Here is a 24,613-nt window from a genome sequence, read left to right as displayed (position 1 = left end):
CTTTCTTTCTTTCTTTCTTTCTTTCTTTCTTTCTTTCTTTCTTTCTTCCATCTGTTGCTTATCTCTGTCTATATCTACGGGAAAACATATACATGCAACTGTTTGGCCAGCCCCCGCTGAGCAAGGATGGAGCCTGGAAGCTGAGCAGCAACATCAACAGTGGGTTTCAACCTCGGGGGCAAAGCTTCCTGGGAACAAATGCTGAAGCACAGCTGCGTGTTCTTGGGTAAATCTCGGGAATCAGAGTCACCGCAGGTGCAGAGCAGGCTCCACAGTGACAACCAGGCCACGAAGCCACGTCCGCAGGGCGCAACAAGCGTTCCAGCAACTTTGTTTTCTCTAGAAGCTGTAAGGTAATCAAATCCCACGGTTACCCATGGAGAAACGCTCTGCCGCCTCCGTTCTCCCTGGCTGAGCCGTCTGCCGTCCCCAGCAGCCCCCGGTGGGCTCCCAGGGGAAGCGTCTGTCCCTTTACACCCGCTCAGGGGCAGCGTCTCTCCGGTCCGTCCCCTGCCCGACGGGACCGTTTCCTCCATTATGGGTTATTGCAGAAGGCAGGCATGGTGAGGGCGCTGTGGTCACTTTTCACCTAGAGAAGGCAGCACGTTGAAAACACACAACTTGTAACAAGGTCTCCAGAAAAACAGAATGCACAGGAGACATGTTGCTCTAAGTACAGGACATTTATCCTAGCAACTGGCCCACGTGCTTATGGAGGCTGAGAAGCACCACCGCCTGCACGCGGGAGATGCGGGGACAGAAGGACGGAGAACCAGAGAGGATGGACGCCCCCGCTCCAGATGAGAGAGCGAATTCGCCCTCCTCCCGCACGCTGCTGTTGACCGAGTGCCGCGCATCCCCATTGGCGAGGGAGGGCTCTCTATTCAGTTTCTGAGTCAAATGCTCATCTCTTCTGAAACTGCCACAGACACACCAGCAATCTGGGCGTCCTTTGGGTCAGTCAATTTGACGCAAAACTAATCATCATTGGAAAAACCAGCCCCGTGTGGAGAAACCCTGGCTGCCCCCAGCGCAGCTCCACTGGGAATGCCTTCTTGCAGTTCTCTGCCCCCAGCACCTCCAGTCCTGACTCAGGTGGCTTTTGGGCTGCCATCACACCGGCCATTGCCTCCCACCCCCGGGAAGTCTTGCTCTCCCAGCTTTGTTCTCTCAAGTGTAAGGCTCTCCTATAACAGGAAGCCTGTTTTCCAAGCAGCCTTGGCACCAGCAGCTGGAGGATTCTTTGGGGATGAGCCGACAGCTCAGCTCTTGTACTGAATGTTCTGAGTTGGCCTGGCCACTGCAGGGTGCACTGGAGGGAACCACATAACGGGAAACGGAATGGCTTCTCGGCCCTGACGCTCGCTTGCTGACATTCCTTTCGGCTGCCTGGCATGCCTTCCTGCAAGCTCCATTCAAAGAGCAGCTGCTGGGCTGGGTCTGTCTCTCCTTCCTCCCCTCGGACATCCCTGTGCTTGCCTTTCCTGCACCCCATCCTGGCTGTCCCAGAGTCCCCTCCCCTCCCGGCCCCCGACAGAGGCTGCAGGAGCCTCATACTAAGGCCGGGAGCAAGGCTAGCAGGCCCAGGAGATGCTCGGGCTCCATGTTCGGGGTCTGGGGACCCGAGGAGTAAGCTGTTCTCCCGAGCACACTCCTCGCATCCGAGTACTCCCTGGTCAGCGTGTGTGCTGGTGGGCAGCCCCCGGGCGGGGCCCCTGCCTTGTAATCACTACAGTCTGTGGGTAATGAGGAACATCAGACTTTCACTTCCCCAGGCTCACGGCCAAGTGGGGCAGCAGGAAAATCACAGCCAACTGGCAGTCTCCATCCCCCCGGGGAGGGGGTGGGCAGAGTCTCCTCCTGAGGACCAGCGTTCTGGGCCACCGCCCCGCACCAAGGTTGCCCTCCCTCCTCCCTGTGCCCTCTGAACCTCTCCAAAACAGAGATCCTCATCCTGCCGCCGCCCCTGCCCTGGGGAAGGATGCTGGAGGCGGGGGGAGGTGCTGGGGAGGGCATGCTCCTGCCCCCAGGCCCGCCCAGCTGCGCACCACTTTAGAGGCCCTGTGGGCTGTCACCACCCTGGCCTCCTGGGGAGGGTCCCGGGAATGACAGCCCCTGAGCGGTCAGCTGCCTTCCTAGAAGGCACGGAGTCTGAGTCCTGGTGGGGTGTGACCTCTCCTGTCCCTTCCCTTCACCGCCTCCTGGGCCCTGCAGGGGCTACCGCTGACCGGGAGGGAGGGGATTTGGAGCTGCTGGCGGGCCCCTCTGCACTGCAGTGAGGAGATGCAGTGATGGTCACCGTGTCCAGGCCTGCCCAGGACAGCCGCCGCCAACATGCTCCAGGGCAGGGCTCCAGCCCACTGGTCGGGCCGTCCCCTCCCGCTCCCCACGCTGCTCTGGGTCCGCCCGTCCTGCCTCCCCCCATCCAGGGACACCACAGGACTGCCTCCCATCAGTCCACAGGCCGTTGTTGGAACACCCCGTGGCAGGATCCGAGCGGGTTGGAGACCCCCACCTGGCGGAAGTGCATCCAGGAGGGGCTCTCAGTGAGTCTGTCCAGGGTCTCCCGGTTCCACATCCACTGCGCAGGACCAGTGCCATTCGTCCCAACCCGGTGTGCCCGGCCGAGCCCCCCGGGGGTGTGGAGGTGCAGACAGGCATCTGCCCACCTTCACCACTGTCACAACAGGTACCCCGCTGGGCGGCCGCTGCCTGATGCCGGCCCTGGCCCTCCACCCGATGGCCCCATCCCTGACTTTTCCAAAGTCCGGTGGAGTGCTGGAGAGAGAGAGAGAGCGAGTGGGCTGTGGGCAGTCGCCAGCTGTCTTCTGAGACCCCAGAGAGGCTCCACAGAATTCTTGGGGCCTGGAGCAGGTCCCGCGTTCCCTGAGTCCCGAGGGCGACTGTTCACCATCCCTGGAGGCCCGTGGTCGGAGACCTACTTCCAGCAAGATCCCCTCCCCTCCACTGCCGGCGGTCTGAGCGGGGCAGGGCTGGGGTCTGAGAGGGCCGAGATCAGGCACCTGTCACACGGCACGAAGTCCTGGGACCCCAGGCTTGTTTGCCCAGCCACTGAAATTCATACTTGCCTTCGAGCTGCCATCTCGCAGCCTCAGCAGGAAAGTCTCCAAAGCCAATCTTTTGTCTCCCTCTAAAGACACCCAGCGTTTGGCCTTGGTGCGGACGTGGCTGGGGGTGAACAGAGTGTGTGTGCCGGGTCCTGGAAGGGGAGAGGTCGGGAGCTGCAGGCCTGGCTGTGATCCGTCACTGTTGAAAATACAGACCTGAGAGCTTACCTCACTCCCTGTCCCCCTGCCCTGACAGCTTAGTTAGGCTAGCCCCATGCTTGCGGGGAGAGAGCGAGTGCCCTTCAGGCCCCTCAGTGGAGATCTTCCTAGTGGGATGCTGGGGTTGGGGCTCTGGAGCCCCACTGCCTCTGTCCCAGTCTCAATCCCTCCTGGTGTTGGTCCTGGCCGTGTGAGCCCAGCCGGGTCATGTCACCTCTCTAAGAGGCTTCTCTTATTTGAGGCTTAGGTGAGTCCAGGAGCAAGATTTGCACACCAGACCCTGGGGCAGATTGCCTTTTCCAAAGAGATCCCGCCAACGTCCATTGCCCCCCACGGGCTTGTCTTCCAGTGCAACTGATCTTCCTACCCCGAGAGGCAGGGGTCGTTATCCCCACCCTCTGCAATGGTGCTGGAGCCTGTCACGGGATCTGTCACTGTCAGAGGTCACCGGGCTCTTCTCTCTGGCTTTGCTTGCCCTTGGGCTGGGGCGGGGGGAGGCCAGCAGACAGGACACTCACGCGGCCAGCACCGACCTTCCAGCCGGGAGGGACCGCAGCCCCCTCCATCCCTTAGCTGAGTCTCACAGGTCCTTGAGCCTGAGACGCCCAGGTGAGCCCAGGAGAGATCTCAGTGACAGCTATTGTTTTCGGCTACTGTGTTCTGAGTTTTGTTGCTTAGTCATTGCAGGGAACAGGTGCATGGCAATATGGAGACCGGGACCGTGCTACTGAATCTCGGAGGTCAGGCAGGTGGAGGCTTCCTCGCTGCGAGAAGCATCTTCCGAAAATGTGGACCGTAGGCCTCATGTTAGGAATAAACTATCTGTTGCTTCCACTGACCGTTCAGGTATCAGTTTCCATTGTTTGGGAAAGCGGCTCTTTTGTCTCTCATAAAACAGAAAGCATGTCCCACGGCACATCCTTCCTGGGGGTCCCTAGGCCACCTCACCCAGGCTCCGTATACACAGGCACCTGGGCTCTCATTTTTCCCTTTTCCAACCAGAAAGCACTGGAAATAACAAGAACAGGACTGGTGACCTACACGTTTTCCTGGGCATCTAGAAAACAATTTTAAATATTCATGTGTGATCTGCAGGCGATTACACATTTGCTGTTGGGAGCTTCCATTACTAAGTGATCCGGTAGAGGAGGGAAAAAAAATGTTCTCTGTAGAGAAAGCATTTTATTTTCCTGCTTGAAATGTTGCTCTGTTCTGCTTAAATGTGTTTGAAAAAATAAAATTGTACTTGCAAGGAAAGTTGTCAGGAAGAAGCTAAGTCATTGAGATGGAAGGATGCCCTTCGACTTGGATGCTAGTGGGAGATCAGGAGCACTGGCCGTGAGCACCCTGCTGTACACACAGGTCTTGTCAGGTCCTGCCGGGAGCAACTTCCCGTGTGGAGTGGCAACCAGACCAGGGGACGGGGATGTGTGCATGCTCCCCCCTCCCCCCTCCCTCTGGGGCACCAGGTCCCACTGCAGGTGGGCGCGACCTCGGGACCTCCGTCTGGGCTCTGGTCCCAAATCCCCTGCATCTTCATTCATGTTCCACTGGCCAGACATGGAGGTTCCGGTGGTGATGGGCCTCTGGGTCCCCAGTGACTGTGGAGCTCGCACCCTCCCACCTGCACGAGACCGGGGTGGGGGGAGCACACCCATTCTGTGAGGCCACAGGCACCTCTCGATGGGCAACTATACCCGTGAACACCTGCAGGACAGGTGCACAGCTGAGTTTTCCTTGTCTTTGCGGAGCGCAGCAGGTAGTGTTCGCGGAACGAGTGAGAGGAGAGCGGCGTGCCCTTCTTGGGGCAGCATGTGGCTCTGATTTCCTTCCTCTGTTTCCACGAGATGCAGAAGGAGGAACGGGCTGCTTGGGCAGGGGGACACCACCAGGCTCTTGGTGTCGCTTCTGGAGGAAAATCTCTCCCGGAAGCCCCACACGTCTGGGACAGCGATCAGGGGCATACGTCCCTCGTGTGTGCCTTTCTCCAGACCTGTTCCTCGTGGTGGCTGGACCTGAAGAGTTAGGCCTCGTTGTTCTCATCACTGACCACAATCGGCGGGAAGAGAGTAGCGAGTGAGGAAGTGCCGTGCGATCCGGGCCCTTTCGTTCACTGTGCTTTGGGAAATCTGCTTGTCTGGAGCCGTGGACAAACATCAAGACACCCAGGGAAGGACAGAGGTCCAAACAGGCTTGCACACGAGTGTCCAACTTGCATCCGGAGGCGAGGACGAGCGCATTGTTGACTGTGGTGTGTGTGTTTGCACGCTCATCCATCAAGCTACTGGTTTCCCTCCTCCCTGGGCATGAACGGTCACTCCAGGCCCCTCCCCGCTTGCAAGCCGTGAAGCCTGCTCAGAATTGGATGGCCCGTGGGCCCCACCGCCTTCAGCTCCAGGTTAGAGGAGATCATGCTCGTGGACAGCCATCATGCACCATGTTTAACCTGGAAAACAACGCAGGGAAACATGCAAAATGCTGCTAATAGTGACGGAAATCTGTTTGCACGAGTTGGCTCATTTAAAGTGAGGACTCCCCACTTAACGTTTCCAACACCGTAAACAGTTTTGTCGTGGGTCTTCATGTCAAGGGGGGAGATTTTATCTTATTCTTTATTTTTGAAGGATTTTACTTATTTATTTCAGAGAGAGAGAGCTTAGGCTGGGAGGTTTGCCTTTTTAGTCACTTGAAGTGAGGCTAAGGAAGGACAGCTGAGGCAGGGCCACCCCAAAGTCGCTGCCTCGGCCTCCGCCTCCCAAAGCTGGAGGAAAACAAGATTGTCTGCTAAGAAGAGCAGAGCATGACTCCGCAGTCCACTCATGCTCACCAGCAGGCGCAGCTCCGGGAGGAATTTGTCTCCCACAGGAGGAGGGAACAAAGACGATCATAAACTTGGAATTCACCATCCCACACGTCAGAGGGTGCTGGAGGGAACCGTAACTCCTGTGGGCTGCATGAAAATCTAATCTCCTAAGCATTCAGCAGGACGATGTAGCTTGCTAAGGCTGGGATTCTGCCTGCTCTTTGCAGACCCAAGCATTCATGGTATGATGTTTGTGCAATAAAAACTTTAAATCAAACCCCCCGTGCACTGAAAACATAGAAGGATATGCCCAGGGTCATTCTTGCAGAGAAGAAGGAGAAAGGAGAGGAGGAGGAAGAAGCGGAAGGAGGAAAAAGACACACACAAGTGTTTTGATTCTTTTTTTTTTTTTTTTAAGATTTTATTTATTTGACAGAGAGAAACACAGCGAGAGAGGGAACACAAGCAGGGGGAGTGGGAGAGGGAGAAGCAGGCTTCCCACTGAGCAGAGAGCCTAATGCAGGGCTCGATTCCAGGACCCTGGGATCATGACCTGAGCCGAAGGCAGACGCTTAACCATCTGAGCCACGCAGGCGCCCTCTTTTTTTCTTTTTTTTTTAAAGATTTCATTTATTTATTTGACAGAGAGAGACATAGCGAGAGAGGGAAAAGAAGCAGGGGGAGCGGGAGAGGGAGGAGAAGCAGGCTTCCCGCCGAGCAGGGAGCCCGATGCAGGGATCATGACCTGAGCCGAAGGCAGACACTTAACGACTGAGCCACCCAGGCGCCCCAAGTGTTTTGATTCTATCTGTAGCAGATTTTAGCCCCATTTTTCGAAGAGCCTCCTAATCTATTTATGAACACTGAGTGTTTCTAGCCACTAATTCCAATAAAAGCCATATGCATGAACACAGGAACATCCACACTGACCACAGGCCTACAGTGAAGCAAATGTAACTGCAGGTGGAAATGGTTGTGTGTCCCCATGGCTCCTTTTAAAATTTCCCCTTTGGGGGCGCCTGGGTGGCTCAGTCGTTAAGCATCTGCCTTTGGCTCAGGTCATGATCCCAGGGTCCTGGGATCGAGCCCCACATTGGGCTCCCTGCTCAGTGGGAAGTCTGCTTCTCCCTCACCCTCTGCTCCCTATTTGTTCTCTCTCTCTCTCTCTCTATCTCGGGACTCCCCGTGGATCCTCGTTTGTGATGTGAGCACAGAAACATGGTTGCTGTTTCGGCCCGTGGGCCCACGAGAGGCCGCAGGCCCCGGCCCTGGGCTGCCTTCTAAGGAAAGAGAGTCAGGTCAGCAGTCTATGTGAGCTACCGGCTCTGTATCTACTTATTTAAAAAAATGAAAAGCTTTACTTATTTATTTATTTTTAGAGCAGTTTTAGGTTCACAGCAAAATTGAGTGGAAGGAACAGAGATTGCCCTCATGCCCCCTTGCCCCACCCACGCACAGCCTCCCCGCCATCAGCACCCCCTCCCGAGTGGGGCATTTCTTATAACTGATAACCCTGCACGGACATGTCATCATCACCCAAAAGCCAGAGATCACCTTAGGGTTTACTCTTAGGGGTTACTCTGGGCGTCGTACATGCTATGGGTTCGGACAAACGTATCCATCGTTACAGTGTCATGCAGAGTAGTCTCACCGCCCCCAAAACCCCTGCTCCGCCTGCTCATCCTTCTCTCCCCCACCCTGGCATCCACTGATCTGTCTCTCTCTCTCTTTTAAGATTTATTTGTTTATTTTAGAGAGAGAGTGAGCACGAATGGGGGGAGGGGCAGAGGGAGAGAGAGGATCTTAAGCAGACTCTATGCCCGGCATGGAGCCTGACTCAGGGCTCGATCTCGCGACGTCCAGGTCATGACCTGAGCCGAAACCAAGAGTCAGTCGCTCAACCGCCTGAGCCACCCAGGCGCCCCTGATCTCTTTACTGTCTCCCTAGATCTCTCTTTTCCAGGAGGTCATAGCCTTTCCAGATTGGCTTCTCTCACCTGGTAATAGACACTTGAGTTTCCTCCATGTCTTTTCACGGCTTGATAGCTCACTTCTTTTCAACACTGAACGATATTCTACTGTCTGGATGGACCACGGTGTGCTCATCCATTCACCTACGGAAGGATGTCTTGATTGCTCCCAAGCCTTGGCAATGATGAATAAAGCGGTTGTCAACATCTGCATGCAGGCTTCTATGCGGACATCAGTTCTGAACTCATCTGGGTAAATACCAAGGAGCACGACCTGCTGGATCACATGGTAAAAGGATGTTTAGTTTTGAGAAAATGCTGCCCTATCTTCCACAGTGGCTGGGCCAGTCCTCATCACTTCCCAGTAAGGCCACCTCCTGCCGCTCGGCATCCCCGCCACGGTCTGGTGGCGTCACTGTTGCAGATTTTGGCCTTTCTAATGGGTGTGCGGTGCTGTCCCATTGCGGTTTTACTGAACCTGGTTTTAGGGGATGCGGTGACATGGAGAAGAAGACTTTTTTTTTTTAGATTTTATTTATTTAAGAGAGAGAGAGCAAGCACAAGCAGGAAGGACAGAGGGAGAGGGAGAAGCAGACTTCCCGCTGAGCAGGGAGCCCGACGTGGGACTCGATCCCAGGACCCTGGGACCATGACCTGAGCCGAAGGCAGATGCTTCACCGACTGAGCCACCCAGGCACTCAGGAAGGCTGTTTCTATAGGACAGACCTGAACAGGACATCGGCAGACTGGAGTAGCTTGGAAGCGAGCCGAGCAGCCGGAACCCAGGCAGGGGCAGCGCTCCAGGGGCACCCAGAGCAGCATGGACCTGCCTGCACGGCTGTGGGGCTGGGACACAGCCCAAGACTTAGGGTCGCTGACCCCTCCTGGTCCCCGCGGTGGGTCCCTGGCCCTACCCTTGGCCAGTGCAGACACCTATTTGGAAGTTCTTCGGGGAGTGGGGTGGTGAGAGACACGGTTTAGGGGTGCCCACTTCCTGCGTTCTACGGGACACAGAGCTGGAATGTGCCCTTGAAGCAAACTCTCAACACCCACAAAGCAGCTCTTTGAGCAGTGAGCTAATCTCTCCTCCCAGAGGGACTCCAGGCCTGTGTCACCCTCGCCCATCTGGGAGCGGAGAGAGGGAGACGGAACGTGGTTTGAGCCACAGAGGGGAGAGGCGGCGGCTGGCTTACTCTGGGGCCAACAGTCTTGGGTGCTGCGTGCACAGCCAATGGGTGTCTGGCTGGGATGCCCCGTGCCTGGGGGGCTCCACGAGGAAGTGGGGGACATGCTTCTACTCTCTCCCAAGGACAGGGCAAATCCAGATGTGCAAAGACGAGAAAGCAGCTAAGAAGAGGAATAAAAATGGGGTAATGAATTCGATGGGAAGGAAGCAGCTGACCCTGCTTGGACACCACCAGGAAGTCAGGGGACCTCAGCTGAGACACCAGGTCCCTGAAATAGCTCCAAATTTAGCGTTGCTTTGCCTGGGGTCTCACAGATGGGTCGCTGTCGGGCTTGGTCTCGGCAACAGCGAGTCGCTGCATTTCCAGGGACAGCCGTGGCCAGGCTACTGGTGCCGTGGGTCCAGGGGCCACCAAATCAGGGAGCTGGATGCACCGGCCGCCCCGCTCCCGTGTGATGGGGTCCGCGACCAGTCCTCGGGGCCTGTGCCCGCAGTGGGAGGCTGGCTGGAGGGCACAGGGAGGCTGCCGGGCACATCATCCACACTGCCCGGCTTCTCAAGGCCAGGCCTGCAACTCCGAGGTGGGAGGAGGTGGCCAGGGAGAGTGTGGAGGCGGGGAGGCCGGGCCTCGACAGGGAGCCCACATGTTGGACTTGGAAGACGGGAAGATGCTTCCCAGCGCTGCTCAGGGTGCACCTACCTAGGCGGGGGCCTCCTAGAAGAAGGAGCTGTGGCGAGCATCTGAGGGCAAATGGTGTATTTGGGGGTGATCACGGCCCTAGGAACCATGGGGGCACCCACCCTTCCTCAGTCTGACCTTTCACACCTGCACACCTTTGCAGACTATTCCTTCTGCCTAGAATGTCCTGCCTCTGTTCTCCTATCTGAGTAAAGCCCACATTTCCTTGAGAGCATGGTCCCACTCCACTCTCTTTCGGGTATTCCCTGAGCTGCCCGAGCACCGAGTCTTTCCCTCGCTGTGTCACCCCGGCCAGAGCCCAGCTATTCCGGCCATTTCCCCGAACCTTGTGACACCCATCACTTGTCTCTTGCTTCTGAGGGGCCTGGAGCCTTGCATGGGGCAGGGCCTTGATGGGGACACACAGCTGGGGTGCGGACTCTGGGAGAGGAGCGGGCCGGCTACGCTGCCTGCAATTGGACAGGTGAGAATTTGGCACCAGAGAGGAGAGTTGCCCCAGGCGGTGGACTCTCGCCGCGGCCAGAAGGTCAGGCCACCCAGCACAGCCCTTATCTGTTCAGCTGGACGATTCAGCTGGGAAACTCTGTGGCTGGATGCCCTGCCCAGCCCGAGCACAGCCTCTTTGTAAAAAACAAAACACATTTTGTTCTTCAGATCCCTAAGCCTCCGGCAACCCTGAAACCACGCGGACTCCAGAACAGCCTTGCCAGGGTTGGGTGCCCGGCGCCCCTCCGAGGGAAGAACCACAGTCAGGTTGTCTTGGGACGACCATCTCCCGTTGGGGTCTGCCACAGCGTGCCCGCGTGGACGTACACGTCCCATTGCAGCATTTTCCCTGGGCCCCTGGAATGAAAACAATGGGGCGGCCGCATCTCCTTCAGCAGGAGGTTTCGGTTTCCTGCTCCCGGAGGGTGTGGGGATGACCGCAGGGCTGGCCGCTGGGCCGCGGCACATGCCCTGGCCTGCTTAGAGGTAGAGGTCTGGAGCAGGTGGGGTCACTGTGGACCTTTGCCGAGCAGAGTGAGTGAGGAAGCCCAGCTGCTCTGAGTCTCGGATGCCGGCCAGCGCCATGGTGGAGGAGTGTCTATAAACCTGGGATGGCAAGGCCCCAGCGCCTGGGCCAGCCCCTCTCCCTGCCTCCTCCTTGGCCGGTGCACTGAGGAATCACAGGCCGAGTCTGGATGCGGCCCGGGAGTCCTCCTTGGCCCTTGCCGAGAGCGCCATTCCAGGCCGCTCGTGAACATTCCAGACCGTCGTGTGGCTGGGTCCGTTGGGAGGCACCTTGCAAGCCAACCACTCGTGGCTGGAGTGAGAGCAGAGCACGCTCGCATGTGGGCGTACCAGTCTTGGAGCCTGTGTTCTGGATGGGGACACTGAGGCTCACACGGGTCAGGCGACTTGTCCCGGATCCCTGGCTGGGAGGTACAGAGCAGGGTTAGGGCCAGCTCCTCTGCTCTTGTCCATGAGAACTTCTCTAAGGAGAGTCAGTTGTTGGTCCCTTAGAATCCGTTTTATCGCCCTGGGGACGTTTCCCCTCGTTAGGAAAAACCTCACACTCTCAGGACCAAGGCTGAGGCTGCTGAGGTTCGTGGTCACCCCGTGGGGTAGAGTAATGAAGACAGACATCTTGCTGCACTGGAAATGGGTTTCCAGTGGGAACAATGGGTTAACGCCTCAGAAGGTGCTCCCTGAAATCCCACTGACACTAGTAAAATTCACGTCTTGGCTAAGAATACCTCATTGCTCCGGCACATTGCTGTCACTCGGGTCTTGCACGCCCCCCGCAGTGCGTGAGATGTATGTACGCACTGAAGACCGTCACTGCCGCAGGGGCTCTGTCTTCCCGAGGCCGTGTGTGCGGGGTGCAGCGGGGTGAGCGCTGGGCCTCCGCCTGTCCCCTCCTCCACCTTGCTTGGGACCGCCAGGTAGACAGGGACGAGCTCGTGGAGGCGATGGGGAGTGGGACAGAGACGTCTGTCCCGATGGTCTGTGGCTGCACACCCACCACCCCACACTCAGAGGTTTAGAGCAACAATCATTTAATTGTATGCCCTGATTTGTGGATGAGGAGTTTGGGCAGGGCTGGGCTCGGCGGGTCCCCTGCTGCTCCTGGAGTTGACGGAGGTCGTCTGGTGATACCCCTCTGGTGGGAGGCTGGCCTGGCGGGGCCAGGACAACATCACTCTCGTGCCCAGGCCCTCCCTGGGGACAGCTGGCCCTTCCCAGGGTGAGAAGATGCCCAGGGAGGAGGGGGCAGCTACAAAGCTTGGCAATCTGGTCCCTTCTTCTCCTGGGTCCCCGTGAGGAGTGTCATGGGAGCAGCCCGGACCCCAAGGAGGGAAGTCAGTCGCCCTTTACAATGGGGGGAGCAGGAGAGAGTTCGCAGCCCCCTATCATCCCCCACAGAACATGTTCAGCCACCTGGAGTGCGGGGGCAGTGAGGGGGTGCTCGGGTCCCTTGAGGTCCCCCCCAGCACTTAGTGCCCGGAGTCTGGGCTCTCATGAATCGGCTTGCTCTATGTCTCCCACTGGCCCTGGGATCACACTCTGCCCTTCCCTGTGCCCTGAGGGGCCAGCCCCACACCCTTGCCCAGAACCCCCCCACTCTGGTTTATGGGTACGTTGTTCCTCTCCTTGCCCCCCTCCCCCTTCCTCCTCCCCAGGCCTCCCATTCCCTGTCCCCTGTTCCCCTCCCTCCTGCCCTCCCCCACCAGCCATTCCCTGGCCCTCACCCCATCACTCCCTAACCCCAGGTCACCCCTGTGTGCAGACCCTTCACCTGCACCCTCCGTGCTGACTCATTGGCTCCCTCGGGACCTGACCCCTCATGGGCCCTCTGCATGTCTGTGTGTTTCCCCACAGGCGCCTGACCCAATGGCACTTCTAAAAATAATTAACTTGATCATATTTTCATAATAAAAGAACATGACCATTTTATCATCTGTTACTAGCAAAACAGCAGATCTAACATGTAACTGGAGAGATCTGCCTCTCTGGGGATGCCTCAGAGGTTGGCGGGACCTTTTAGAGACAGACCGAGTCCACAGGTGGCCGCTCAGCTCACCAACACCAGCCTCTCCTTGTGCTAGAGGCTTTCCGACTGCCTTCCGAGCTGCCCTGATTCCCCCTGAGGACAAGCGCAGGGCTGAGACCTGCATGAGGCGAGGGCCCGGGGCTGTGAGGCTGGTCTGCCGGTCCTGCGTGCTCACCAGGCCAAGCCACCTCCCTTCTGCTGTCCCCATCACTTGGAGGTGTGGGCACCCGCCGGCTGGCTTATCTTGAAACACGGGGAAACCAGGGGTCAAGGTCAAATATTTGCCGAAGTCATCCTCACCAAAGAGGGGGTGAGCTTTATGCCTCCCCTTCTTCCTCGGCGGCAGGGACCCCTGCAGGCACCTTCCCGGTGCTCACCCAGAGCCGAGCGTGGCCATCGCTGGGCACCAGGCCACAGAGCCTGCCCACTCAGCCCTCATCGGCGCGGCCGGCCTCTCCCCAGCTACGAACACTGACCTCTGCTGACCCAGTCGGCCCCAGTCTGGGGGCACAGGACGGGAGCAGGGCCCCACTGCCAGTGGACCTGAGAGGCTAACGACCAGGGACGCTTCTCTGGGTGGAAGCCGATGCCGACCGGCCTCCTTCTAGAACAATCGGGGCCTCCTTCCTGGAAGTGAGGGGATTAGATGCATTGGTACATCTGCAGGGTCACCTTCTCTTGTGAGTGTGTTGCAGCAGGGCCACCTGGCCAAGGAGCCAGGGTGACACTGGGGGTCCTGCTGCGTCCAGGAAATCACCTCTCTTCCCGCATCTGTGTCTTTGCTACTTCTCCCCTATCTGAATATCGGACAGAGGAAGCACCCCCCCCAACCCGGCCCCCTGGAGGTCCCCAGCCAAGTCCTGAGTCCCGTCACTCACCCTACCAGCTGGCCCTCCTTCCAGCCCTCTGGGCTCCTCACAGGGTGGGGAGAGTGCAGGGCGCAGCCCCCTCCTCCTCTGCCCACCTGACCCTCCACGCAGCAGCCCCCAGCGCCAGGAATGCAGGAAGGCCTCTGCGTGTCCCCGCCGCTGAGGGACGTCCAGAAGGGAGAACGGACCGGGCCCAGAGTGCAAGGGGAGCGTCCCAAGGACGGGAGCCGAGAGGTGACCTGGGCAGGGTGTTCGTGCCCCTGCGTTCATTTCCGCGAAGGCGCGAGCGAGCCCCCAGCCCTCTCACGTGGCTCATGGACTTCACGCAAATCACAGTGGTTATTCTTTAATGCAAACATCCCCCAGATGGGATACCAAGTAGGTTGCATTGTGTCTCTGCAAAGCCCTGTGCTCTTTATAGAGACAGTTTCCTTTCTGATGGGGACTGAGCCCCAGGAACTCCTACTGGCACCTTGCACAAGGAGAGCCGAGACAGGAATCCAGCCCCGGGGGAAGGTGAGAGAGCAGGGGACGGCCTCTTTCTGCAGTGTTCAGTGATATCTGGGTTCAAAGTACATCGTTAGAATGTATTCGGGGAGAAACTCCTAAGAGATCATACGTTTGTCCTTGGGCACGAATGGTGTGGCCAGCACAGCCAGTGGAGAGACCACCAGCAGAAGGCTGGTTTCTCAGGGGGCTCACGCTCTCCAGGGAGGCCAGGGCCCCACGGACCTGGCTGCAGATACCAGACCTTGCGTGCATTTGTCACCCGCGACCAGCTGCCACCGTGGTGAGGCCACCGTGGGCTCTCACACCGGTGTCTGGGGAGCTCTGCACACGGCATTCCACCGCGAGAAGATCCAGAACCGGGACCGGGAGGCATGCTCCAGGTGGCTAGGCAAGGAAGGCAGTGAGCAGAGGTGTGTGGGCGTGGGCCCAGGCCGCCTCTGGGGAACGCGTGCAGGGCGGAGCAAGCAGGCCCTCCTGTCCCGTGGCTCCCCGGCCCTCTGCAGAAAGGCCCTGTGGACAGAGGGAACGGCTGCTCTGGCCCCTCGGTCTCCCCGGCCCTGTGTCAGCTGGGCCGGCCAACAGGCTCCGTCCGTCCCCGCTCCCCTGGCAGAACGGGGCCAACCACCTGCCAACCGGAGGGGACTCTCCCTGTCGTGATCCCTGTTTGTCACTGGCTTGTGCTAAGCCTGTTGTTTCTCATCCAGCAAAGGCTCTCACATCCTGGCGCGCCTCTGGGGGGCCTGTGCCCAGCACAGGGGCCGTCTCCACTGGGCGCGGGGACAAACTGTGAGCTGCGGGGCAGGGCCGGGTGACCAGAGGGCAGTGGGGGAGGGGCTGCGCCTCCTGAGAAGTGGCTTCTTCCCGGAACCCAGTGTTGGTGAGCAAACAACCCAGAACAGAGGGAAACCGCTCTCCCTCCATCCTCCTTGCCACCTCCTTGGCTCACTGGAGACAAAATGGGCCTCACTTGCGAAATGCATCTCCTGTGTGGTCCGCACCTGCCGCGGGCTCCTCGCCGCATTTAGGCACCGATGATCCCCTGCCCTTGTCCGCAGAGGGAAGCTGGGAGCACCGCACCCCTGTGCTGGTGGCCCTGGGGCCGAGCACGCCCGCCTGTCGTCCAGCCTTGCGGCGCTGTCTGGGCACCAGTGACGTCACGCTGCAGCTGGCCTCGGTTTCCCCGTTGGCCTGGGTGCCCGGGAGAGTGAGCATGCAGTGATTAGTGATGCCTGGGGCACCAGGCCAGGCAGGGCACGAGTCTCCAGGTGTGGGGTGGGGCCCAACTTGTAGGCGGGACTCTCCTCAGGGCTGTCCTGACCGGGGCCCAGGCTGGTGATGAAGGGGGCAACAGGTGTCTCTGCTCTGAGGGCAGCTAAGAGATGAGTCCTGGGGGCCGTGTGGATGGTGCTGGGGGCCGTTACGGGCTGGGACCCAGCGCTGTGCCGGCGAGAAGGCCCAGGCTGCTCTCTGTTGCCTGTTTCCACTCCTTGCAGGAGAGAAGCGGCCGGGGGGCCGGGGGCACTGCCACCCCAAGCTGTAACACCGGGCCCCCGGGGCCCTGTCCCCTTGCAGCCAACGGACAACAGCTTTATCTCCATGGGCAGGACTAGCAGCAGCTGGAGGGGCTGTGGCTTGGCCTTGGGGTTCTACCCTGTTCAAGTACAGACGTCCTTCTGCGGTGTCACCCACAGGGCTGCGATATGTCCACACCCAGGGTGCCGGGAAGAGAAACAGGACGCAGACAGGATCTGGAGGCAGAGGACATTTGAGAGGGTCTGAGGTCAGTTAGGATGTCAAGACAGGGACCCCAGACTCCACACTCACCCCCCCACCCCAAGGGTCTTAAGAAAATAGGGCCAATTCCCCCGAATAAAGGGGCTGCTCCCCCAGTCACCCTGCAGTCCCTGCCACTCACCCTCCAGGGGCTTCTGTGGGCCATCTGGGAGGTCCCAGGGTCCCCATCACCGCCCTACTCTGGTGACCAGGCGGGGCTGGAGGGAGACAGGGGAGCAGGGTCCCCTCCACGTGTCTGCCCCTCCCGGGTGGGTGGTGAGGGTGGGCTGGGCGTGGCTGTCCTGCCCACAGCCCATAGCCCTGTGGAGATGTCAGTTTCCAGAACAAGAGCATCCCCCCAAGTCCACGGCCCTCTGGTTAAGGACCCCCCTGGCACCAGGCCAGCTGGAGCCCGGACCCTGCTCTGCCGGCAGCGACCTGGGGCCAACAAGCTTCTCCAGGGTGGAGAAGATTACCGCCCTCCTTCACAGGGTATTCAGAACCATGAATGGGAGAGCGTTTGTGACTGCCCTGATTGCCAGCCGTGGATTTCCATGAGCGCCCTATGGAAGGGGCTTTTGGGAACAGTATGCTGGGGAATTGCTGCAGGCTTCCCAGGAGGGCTCTGTGGAGGGTGGGCTGAGTGGGAGGCAGGATAGGCCGCGGGACCCCCCCACCCCCAAGCCCCTTCCCCAGAAGCCTGCTCTCACGTGGCCGGTGGTCCGTGGCTCATTTCAGGGAGGCTCCAGGTTGAGCCATCTTGCCAAGTGTGGGTGTCTTGCAGGGCGCGGGGGTCACTCACAGGGCCTGGACACCCACGTGATGGCGTGAGAGGGGCCGCGCAGGGCCAGTCAAGCAGAGGGAAGGCTCCGGAAGCCCCAGCAGGTCCACATCATGGAGTTTTGCTCTAGGACTTGATTGGATTTTAATGGTAAATGGCCGAGGGTGAAATTCATGACGATGGGGATTTCTCAAGACGCCTCAGGCTTTGTTCTGCCCACATTGTGTGTAGTGAGGGGCTGGGATTCCTGGGGCTCCGTGGCCCTGCAGCCTCAGAATCAGCGGGTACCTCTGGGGATCCCCTGCCGACCTGCTGTCCAGGCTGTCTAGACCCCTCCGGGGGGATGTGGGGCCGGCGCTGCCCTCCCAGGAAGCCGCACAAAGGAAAAAGCCTCAGGCTTTTCTCTCTGTGTCTCTTCTCTTTCTCTAAAAACTCCTGCAGGTTCAACCTCCACCGAGGCAGATTTTTCCCTCCTGTGGCCTCCTCCAGGTCACGCTTGGGGACACATGAGGGTTCGACACCCACACACGCCTTGGTCACATTCTGATCACACACGGAGTCTGGACGGGGAAGGCAGCCCTCCAGGACACGGCTCAGAACGAGGTGTTCTGGCCTGCCACGCTCGGCTGCCACGGCCGGGAGAACCTGTCTGGCCACTCTCAGGAGGACAGAAGCCAGAGGGAGCCGGTGCAGGAACCGGGCTCCCCACCTCAGACACCCGCGAAGGCCCGGCCCTCCGCAGGGGAGCCCCAGCGAACCGGCCTCTGTCACATGGCACCCATCAGTGTCTTCCAGCTTGAGGCTCGTGGAGCTGCATCCCCCTTCCCCACCCACCGGGCCCTGGAGGGTGCGCGCTGTTCCTAGTCTCCTTACGGGCTGCGAAATCAGGTCTCAAGGAGGCAGAGGGAGGCGTTTGCTTGCTTGGGTTCAGGACTGCTGTGTGCAGGGCTGGATCAGGGCCCCGGCCCAGCGCCTCAGCCAGGGGACCAGAAAGCATGCTTCGAGGGATTTTATAACCGGTTCTGGTTTACCTTGTTTGGGTTTAAATGTGCATCTATGGTCTCCACGCAGCCTGATGTTCCTGTTGCAAGTAGTAAAGTCCTGAGCAGAGCCAAGGTGGGCGCCTTCTCCTTAGATTTGGCAGGAGACCCACATGATTCCCGGAATGTGGTGTTTTTGCCTGTGTACTGATCTTAGCAGAGAAGTGATTGGAATAAGAGATGCCAGTAAATCTGGTTTTGATCCCTGGCTTACAAAGACACCAACTTTCTATTTTTCATAGCTGCAAGGCTCCAGGCCCTATAGCTCCACCTTCATCCTGCAAAGTGTCCCTCCTCATCTGGTGGACGTGGGGCCTCTTGTTTCTGCGTGGCTGGCTGCGCCACGTGGCTGAGGCCATCAGCAAATGTGGATTGGTTGTTCTTGAAGGGGCGGGGAGACCTTATCTTGTCTACATTTCTCTATTCGGGAACTGGAGGGCGCCTCTAAAAGGAAGATGCTCAGTGCTGAGGGATGTGGTTGGCCATCCTGGGGAAGGGACCCTGTGTCTTTGGGGTCTGATGCTTGTGGATGGGACCGATGGATGAGGAAGTTCAAGCAGAAGGCCTGGTCCTTGTCCCTGGTTCTTCCTTAGGATTTCTCTGCTCCCCACCCAAAGATGGCTGATGAGCAATGCCTGGGGAGGGGTGGTCCACCTCTGCAGGCCTTCTCCTTGGCTTTGGGTGCGGGCGATGAGATGGGGGCGATGGGTGTGGGAGCACTGGGCTGCTGGTCCCTGGGCTCTCTCTATGTTTCGGAAGGAAACAGAAAATCCAGAGCCCCTTCCTGCCTGGCCTGGGGTCGCCCTGCAGTGGGGAGGGCTTTCCTGTGAGATAAGGAGCCACCTGAGCTGGAACAACACCTTCTCGCCGCCGCTTCTGTCTCTCCGGCAGACAGGCAGGCAGGCGTGGGCCGGGTTTCTCTGCTGAGTCCCAAGCAGCCTTGCGAACAGCTCCACGAGAGGCTTCCAACACTGGAATAAGATCCCGGAGGTCAGAGCAGGGCGCTCCCAGGAGAGCTCGCCGCCAGACAGCCTGCCTCTGCTTGTGAAAGTTCTGGCAGGTTCCGGGGGACAATAGGGAAGCAGCCAGACCTGTTGCCCTATTCACGCTATGTTCACATTCCAGATGATTCCACTTGAGCAACGTGAGTGCATACTACCGCTGGTCACTCTGGATGCTGGCAGACGGTTATGCCCAGGAAAACCTGATTACGGAGGGGTGTGTGTGTGTGTGTGCAAATGTGTGCACTCGTGCATGCATGCGTGGGTGCAAACCAGTGCATGCTTGTGCATCCAGTCATCAGAGGCCCTTGACAGCGTGTGGGGCATCAGCAGCATTCCCTGGACCTGGCTCTGGCCCAAGAGGCGCTTGGAGGCTTCCATCCATGTCTCCTAGGGTCTCCCGTGGGCACATCTCCTGCTCCTGTTTGAAAAACACATTGGAGCACATGGGACGTGACATGTGCCTGGGGCCCAGCTCCCTGCGCCCGTCCAGGGACAGGCATGTCCAGCAAGGGTGGCTGGGCAGCAGGGGCCCCCGAGACCTCAGCCTTCCCCGGTGCGGGGCCCTCCTCTGTGCACACAGGCTGGGATTTGGACTCAGGCTTTCTGGACGTGCATATGCCATGAAATACCACCACCCCGGGAGCTGATGCATTACTATTTTGTCTTGACACGAAGCGACGTAAATGAGCCTCATGTCCATCTGTTCGGATTGGACTTTGCCTGCACATGACTTAGAGAATGACTTTTTGGATTTCGAACGAGCGATAAAGCATGACAGCCCTATAGAAATAAGCCAGCCTGTAGACACAACGGGGCTCTAAGGCACAGTCTGTGTGTGCACAAGGCATGCTCGCTCCAGGCCTTACTGTGCTGGTGAGGTCAAAAGTCAGCTCTAGACGAGCCGCTCCTCGGGGCCCTGCTTACAGGGGTCCAGCTGCCGCCCATGCTTCTGGCAGCAGGTGGCCCCTGGCCCTGGGGGGGTATGGGGGAGGTCGGGTGGGGGCAGGGAGGCCAGTGCTGAGCGGTCAGCTCTCAGGCTGCCAGCCCCCTCCTCCCCTACGCGCTCTCTGCCTTCGGCCAGGAGAGCCTGGAAGGTTCTACAGCTACTGAGAGGGGCCTGGCTGCCCCCTCCCCAGGTACCACAGGTGGGAGGTGGGGTGGGGACGCAGGGCTGCTCTCAGGGAAGTAAGCAGAGTGAGGAGTGGGTCGCCCAGGGGCCGTCGGGGATGGTGCATCACCCCACTGATAATCTGGAGGCAGGTTTGGGAGAGGCTGGGTGCCCCTGTGAGGACGAAGGGCAGTGGTCAGAGGTGACTCTGTGCCTGGTGCATTTAGCAAAACAGCCTCCACCTAAGTGCCCGCTTCAGGCCTGGCGCAGATACCAAGCTTCTAGAATGCAGAGCCCTGGGGCCGGGCCAACCTTCTCCTGCTCTTGTGGAAACCACTGTCAGGGACAGGGGTGTCCTCGAGGGGGAGGCAGCCCTCCATGCAGAGCCTGAGGAGTGGGGGGACCCGGGGGTGGGGGGTGGGCTGCATGACGTCCCAGGGATGCTAACCTGAGCACAGGGCTGCAGGGCATCCGAGATATGGCCTGTGACAGCCTGTGGCACTGCCTGGGTCTGGGGCTGCACAAGGCTCAACGAGTCTGAGACTGGGTGTCCTATCCTAACAGACTGACAAGGCCTAGAGTTGGCTTTAAGTTGCTTTAAACAAAAATAATGAGCTGTGATATGTTTGCACAAACCGAGATGCACAGTAAGCGGAAATCTATGGATCATTTTTCCCATTCAGTGGAGACGGGGTGCTGGAGGGTGGAAGGTCATCTCTGGGGGGCTGGAGGTGAGAGCACAGGATAAATCTTGAGGAGGGTGCTACGGGAAAGAGACACTGGCTGGGAGCAGGAGTCTGGAAGCTCCTTATCACCCTTTCTTTTCTTCTCTAGTTGAGGATCAAAAAGAAGCTTTTAAAATAATTCTGAAATATGCTATACAAGAGTGTATTTAACTTACGTGCCCATTAGAAAGAACAGTAATAGAGACACCCCTGCGAAGTCCCCATGGGGGTAAACACAGGAGCGTGGCCACACCTCCACATACTCCCAGCTCATCGTCCTCCCTTCTCTGACTGTGACTTCAGTGACCACTGGCCTAAAAGCTGCATTAATAGCTAACTTGTCTTGTTTAAAGTGTTACTGTATACAGATATGTTGCTAAGCAAGAGATTGCTAAACTTTGCCAGTTTTTGAACTTTCATAAACAGAATCATACTGTGTAAATCGTGGACTTGGATTTTTCTGCTCATGAGACGTATGCCCTGTGGGGCATAAACTTGTCTACCAATTGTTCTCACTGCTGCAGAGTATTTCACTATGCTCCCATAGTGAAATTATCATTTGAGTTGTTTCCAGGTTTTGCCATGGCGGACAATGCCCATCTGAATATCCCTTAAGGTCACAGATCCGAGAGTGTGACTGCTTTGGTTCAAATCCTGGCTACCCAGTTCCTGCTTGTGTAACCTTGAGCAAATTAGTGTACCCCCTATGCTCCGTGTTCTGCACCTATAAAATGCAGATGATAATAATAGTGCATGCCTTAGAAGGCTGTGGGGTGAATTAAGTAAGCTAATGTAGATATAGCACTTAAATTGCCATCTGGCATGGGTCATTTTAAAGATTAGATATGATGATGGTGATGGTAATGGTTGTGATGATGATGGTGGTGATGGTGGTGGTGATGATGATGATGGTGATGGCGGTGACGATGGTGGTGATGATGGTGATCATTGATGGTGATGATGGTGGTGATGGTGGCGATGATGATGGTGATGGCGGTGACGATGGTGGTGATGGTGGTGATGGTGATGGCGGTGACGATGGTGGTGATGATGGTGATGGTGATGGTGATGAAGATGGTGATGACGATGGTGGTGATGATGGTGATGATGGTGGTGATGGTGACGATGATGATGGTGATGGCGGTGACGATGGTGGTGATGGTGGTGATGGTGATGGTGAAGATGATGATGGTGATGGTAGTGATGGTGACGATGGTGGTGATGATGGTGATGATGATGGTGATGATGATGGTGATGGTGGTGATGGTGATCCTCTCCAGTGTGCACATGCCTGTGTGCTCATACTTCAGTGTCTATGTCCTTGTTTGTGTGTCCCTGTGTGCACAGCTCTGTTGCACGCCCCTTCACCAACAGTTTCCAAGGGTTCTCAGCAGGCTCTGCCTCCTCGTCCACATAAACATGTCTCAGTTGAGTTGAAAGCTATCTGTGTGGTGGTGAACACAAAGCTGAGGACAGAAGGATGGGATGCACCCGTCCTCAGGCACCCCTGTCCCTGTGGTCAGGGGGGTCTCAGGTGCATGAAGATGCCCGTGGTCCGTGAAGCCTTCTGGGGGCAAGCGAGAGGGGCAATGGGCTGAAACCAACATGCTGAGAGTACAGCTTCTTTCTTCAGTCCTGGTTCTTTGGGAGGAAAGGCAGCCGCTGTGCTGGGAGGGGTCCTCAGTGCGCACGGTCAGCTCCTGCCTCCCCCGCCAGCAGCCGGGAGTTCTGCCCAGCAACCAGGCCACCCTCCATCTGCTGTCTGGAATAATGAGCTCACCCCTCCGCTGCTGGCACAGGCCAGCTTTCCTTCTTCGACTCACTGGATTATCCTTTCAGCTTCCCATTGTGTTGGCTAATGGCCTCACAACGTGCCTGCCTGTTACCTTTCCTCCCCTGCTGGCGGCCCTGGAGGAGAGCCTCAATCTCCCCGACCTGCAGGGCTGGACGTGTGGTGGCAGGAATGCAGCCCGGAGCTCGGGGACCTGCATCACCCTCTGGCCTTCAGGGCAGCCAGCAGCCCGCCCCTGGTGTCACAACATCGTCCCGGGGCGCCCACCCCTCCTCGGTGCCATGGCCCATCTTCCGTGTCTCTTTAAGCCCTACCCCAATTAAGCACATGGCTGTCCCTTGGTGTGACAGATGGCCAGGGTGTCTGAGGTGGGATGGAGCCTGTGGACGGGCCCTCAGTTCAGTGTCGATTTCCTCAGCACCCTGAGAGGAGAGGCGACGGGACTGTGAGGCTGGACTTCCAACTCCTTCTGGGCTCAAGGCCAGGTCCTACAGGGGAGAAGCTGTTGGGGGGGGAGGCTGTCCCTTTGGCCTTCTCCCACTATCCCTTTGCAGGGCCGAGCGTGCAGATGGGCAGAAAGGGCAACACGAGGTGTCCCCTGGCAAGAAGAGAGCTCATGTCCTCTGGGGGAGTTTGGGAACTCAGCAGTCACCACCATCAGGAAGCAGTGGCCTTTGATAATGTGACCAGTCAGTGGTGGTTGTCCGCTTAGCTTCGCTTAGGGAAGGATCAGGAATAGAGGGGTTGTTTATCTAAAAAGAAGATGTCAAAGAACGGAAACCACCAGGGACCTGTTCTGACTTAGGTAAACGGTGGCTTCACCCAGCTTTCCTGGGGGGGGTTCAGCTTCTTGGGGGGCTGCAGGAGACTGGCCACGGCCCCCAGGGCAGCCCAGCTCTGACCTCCACAGGTCCCTACCCCATAACACGCAGCCTGTGGGCGGCGGTTCCCGTCGGCGCCTGCCCCCGAGAAGGCCTGAGCACACGTCCCAGCCGGCTGCGGCTTTGTTGTCTGAGCGCAGCTTTCTCCAGATTTGCTGATCTTAAAAGCAGTGACATGCCGTGTCAGATCTGCCTGAAGTCCAGGCACGTGGCCGCGTCGAGCATGCAAATGAGTCGGACGCTTGCCCCTGGCCCCGGGCGGCAGAGCCGGCCGCCCCACACCCCTGGGAGGCCCAGCAGGTGCCGCGCAAGGCAGGTGTGTGGCTCACCATATGCTCTGGCCAGAGTCGGGTTTCTGCCGGCGTCTTTCAATTACCCACCAGGTGAGATACAGCGGGTGGGGAGGGGCCCCCCCCGGCCTGCGGCTGCATGAGTCACCTTCGGGCATTCATTCGCAGTGCATGGACAGCGCTGTTGTAGCTCTGGGACCGGGGCAGCCCTGAAACCCTGACGACAACGGGCAGGAAGGGACAGAAGTGGGGGGTGCTGCAGCTGACTGTCAGGAGCCTCCGACCCGGGTGGCTCTTGCTAAAATCCTCTGCATTTTGGAGAGCTCTGTTGCACCCCCAAGAATGAAATTGGACCCTCAGGGAAATGGGACCCAAACATCTGTATTCTCTGTGTCTCATGGGATGCCATGTTTGAGGACCCATAGTGTAGAGCTTCGCTGTCCAAAACTGTGGCCACTGGCCACATGGGCCCACTTAAGGGTAAGTTAATTGAAATAAACCTGAAACATTAGTTTTTTGGTGCTCAGTCGTGCTGTTGGACGGTGCAGAGAGAGAGAGAGAGGGAGCACTCCATCGCTGCGGACTCGCAAGCAGGCCATGACGGGGGGCTTAGGGAGGTGGCCTGGGGCTCAGGGCAGAGCCCCTCATTCCTGGGGTGCAGCTGTGCCCAGAGAAGGGCCTCCGGAAAATCGCACGTGCAAGGACGAGGCAGAGCCCGCTTCGGAGCACTGGGCTAGCCTTGGTTGGCCTCAGTGGCCTGGCTTCCCGGGGATCCTCTTGCCCTCTGGTCACACATGCCTGGAAGAACCCTTGCCACGCATCAGACTTTCTGCGGTGACTCCCGAAAAGCATGACTGCCG

This window comes from Mirounga leonina, unplaced genomic scaffold (genome assembly GCF_011800145.1).
Source record: "Mirounga leonina isolate KUSES-001 unplaced genomic scaffold, KU_Mleo_1.0 Mir_224, whole genome shotgun sequence".
Taxonomy (NCBI): domain Eukaryota; kingdom Metazoa; phylum Chordata; class Mammalia; order Carnivora; family Phocidae; genus Mirounga; species Mirounga leonina.
Note: the sequence above shows the minus strand (reverse complement) of the source record.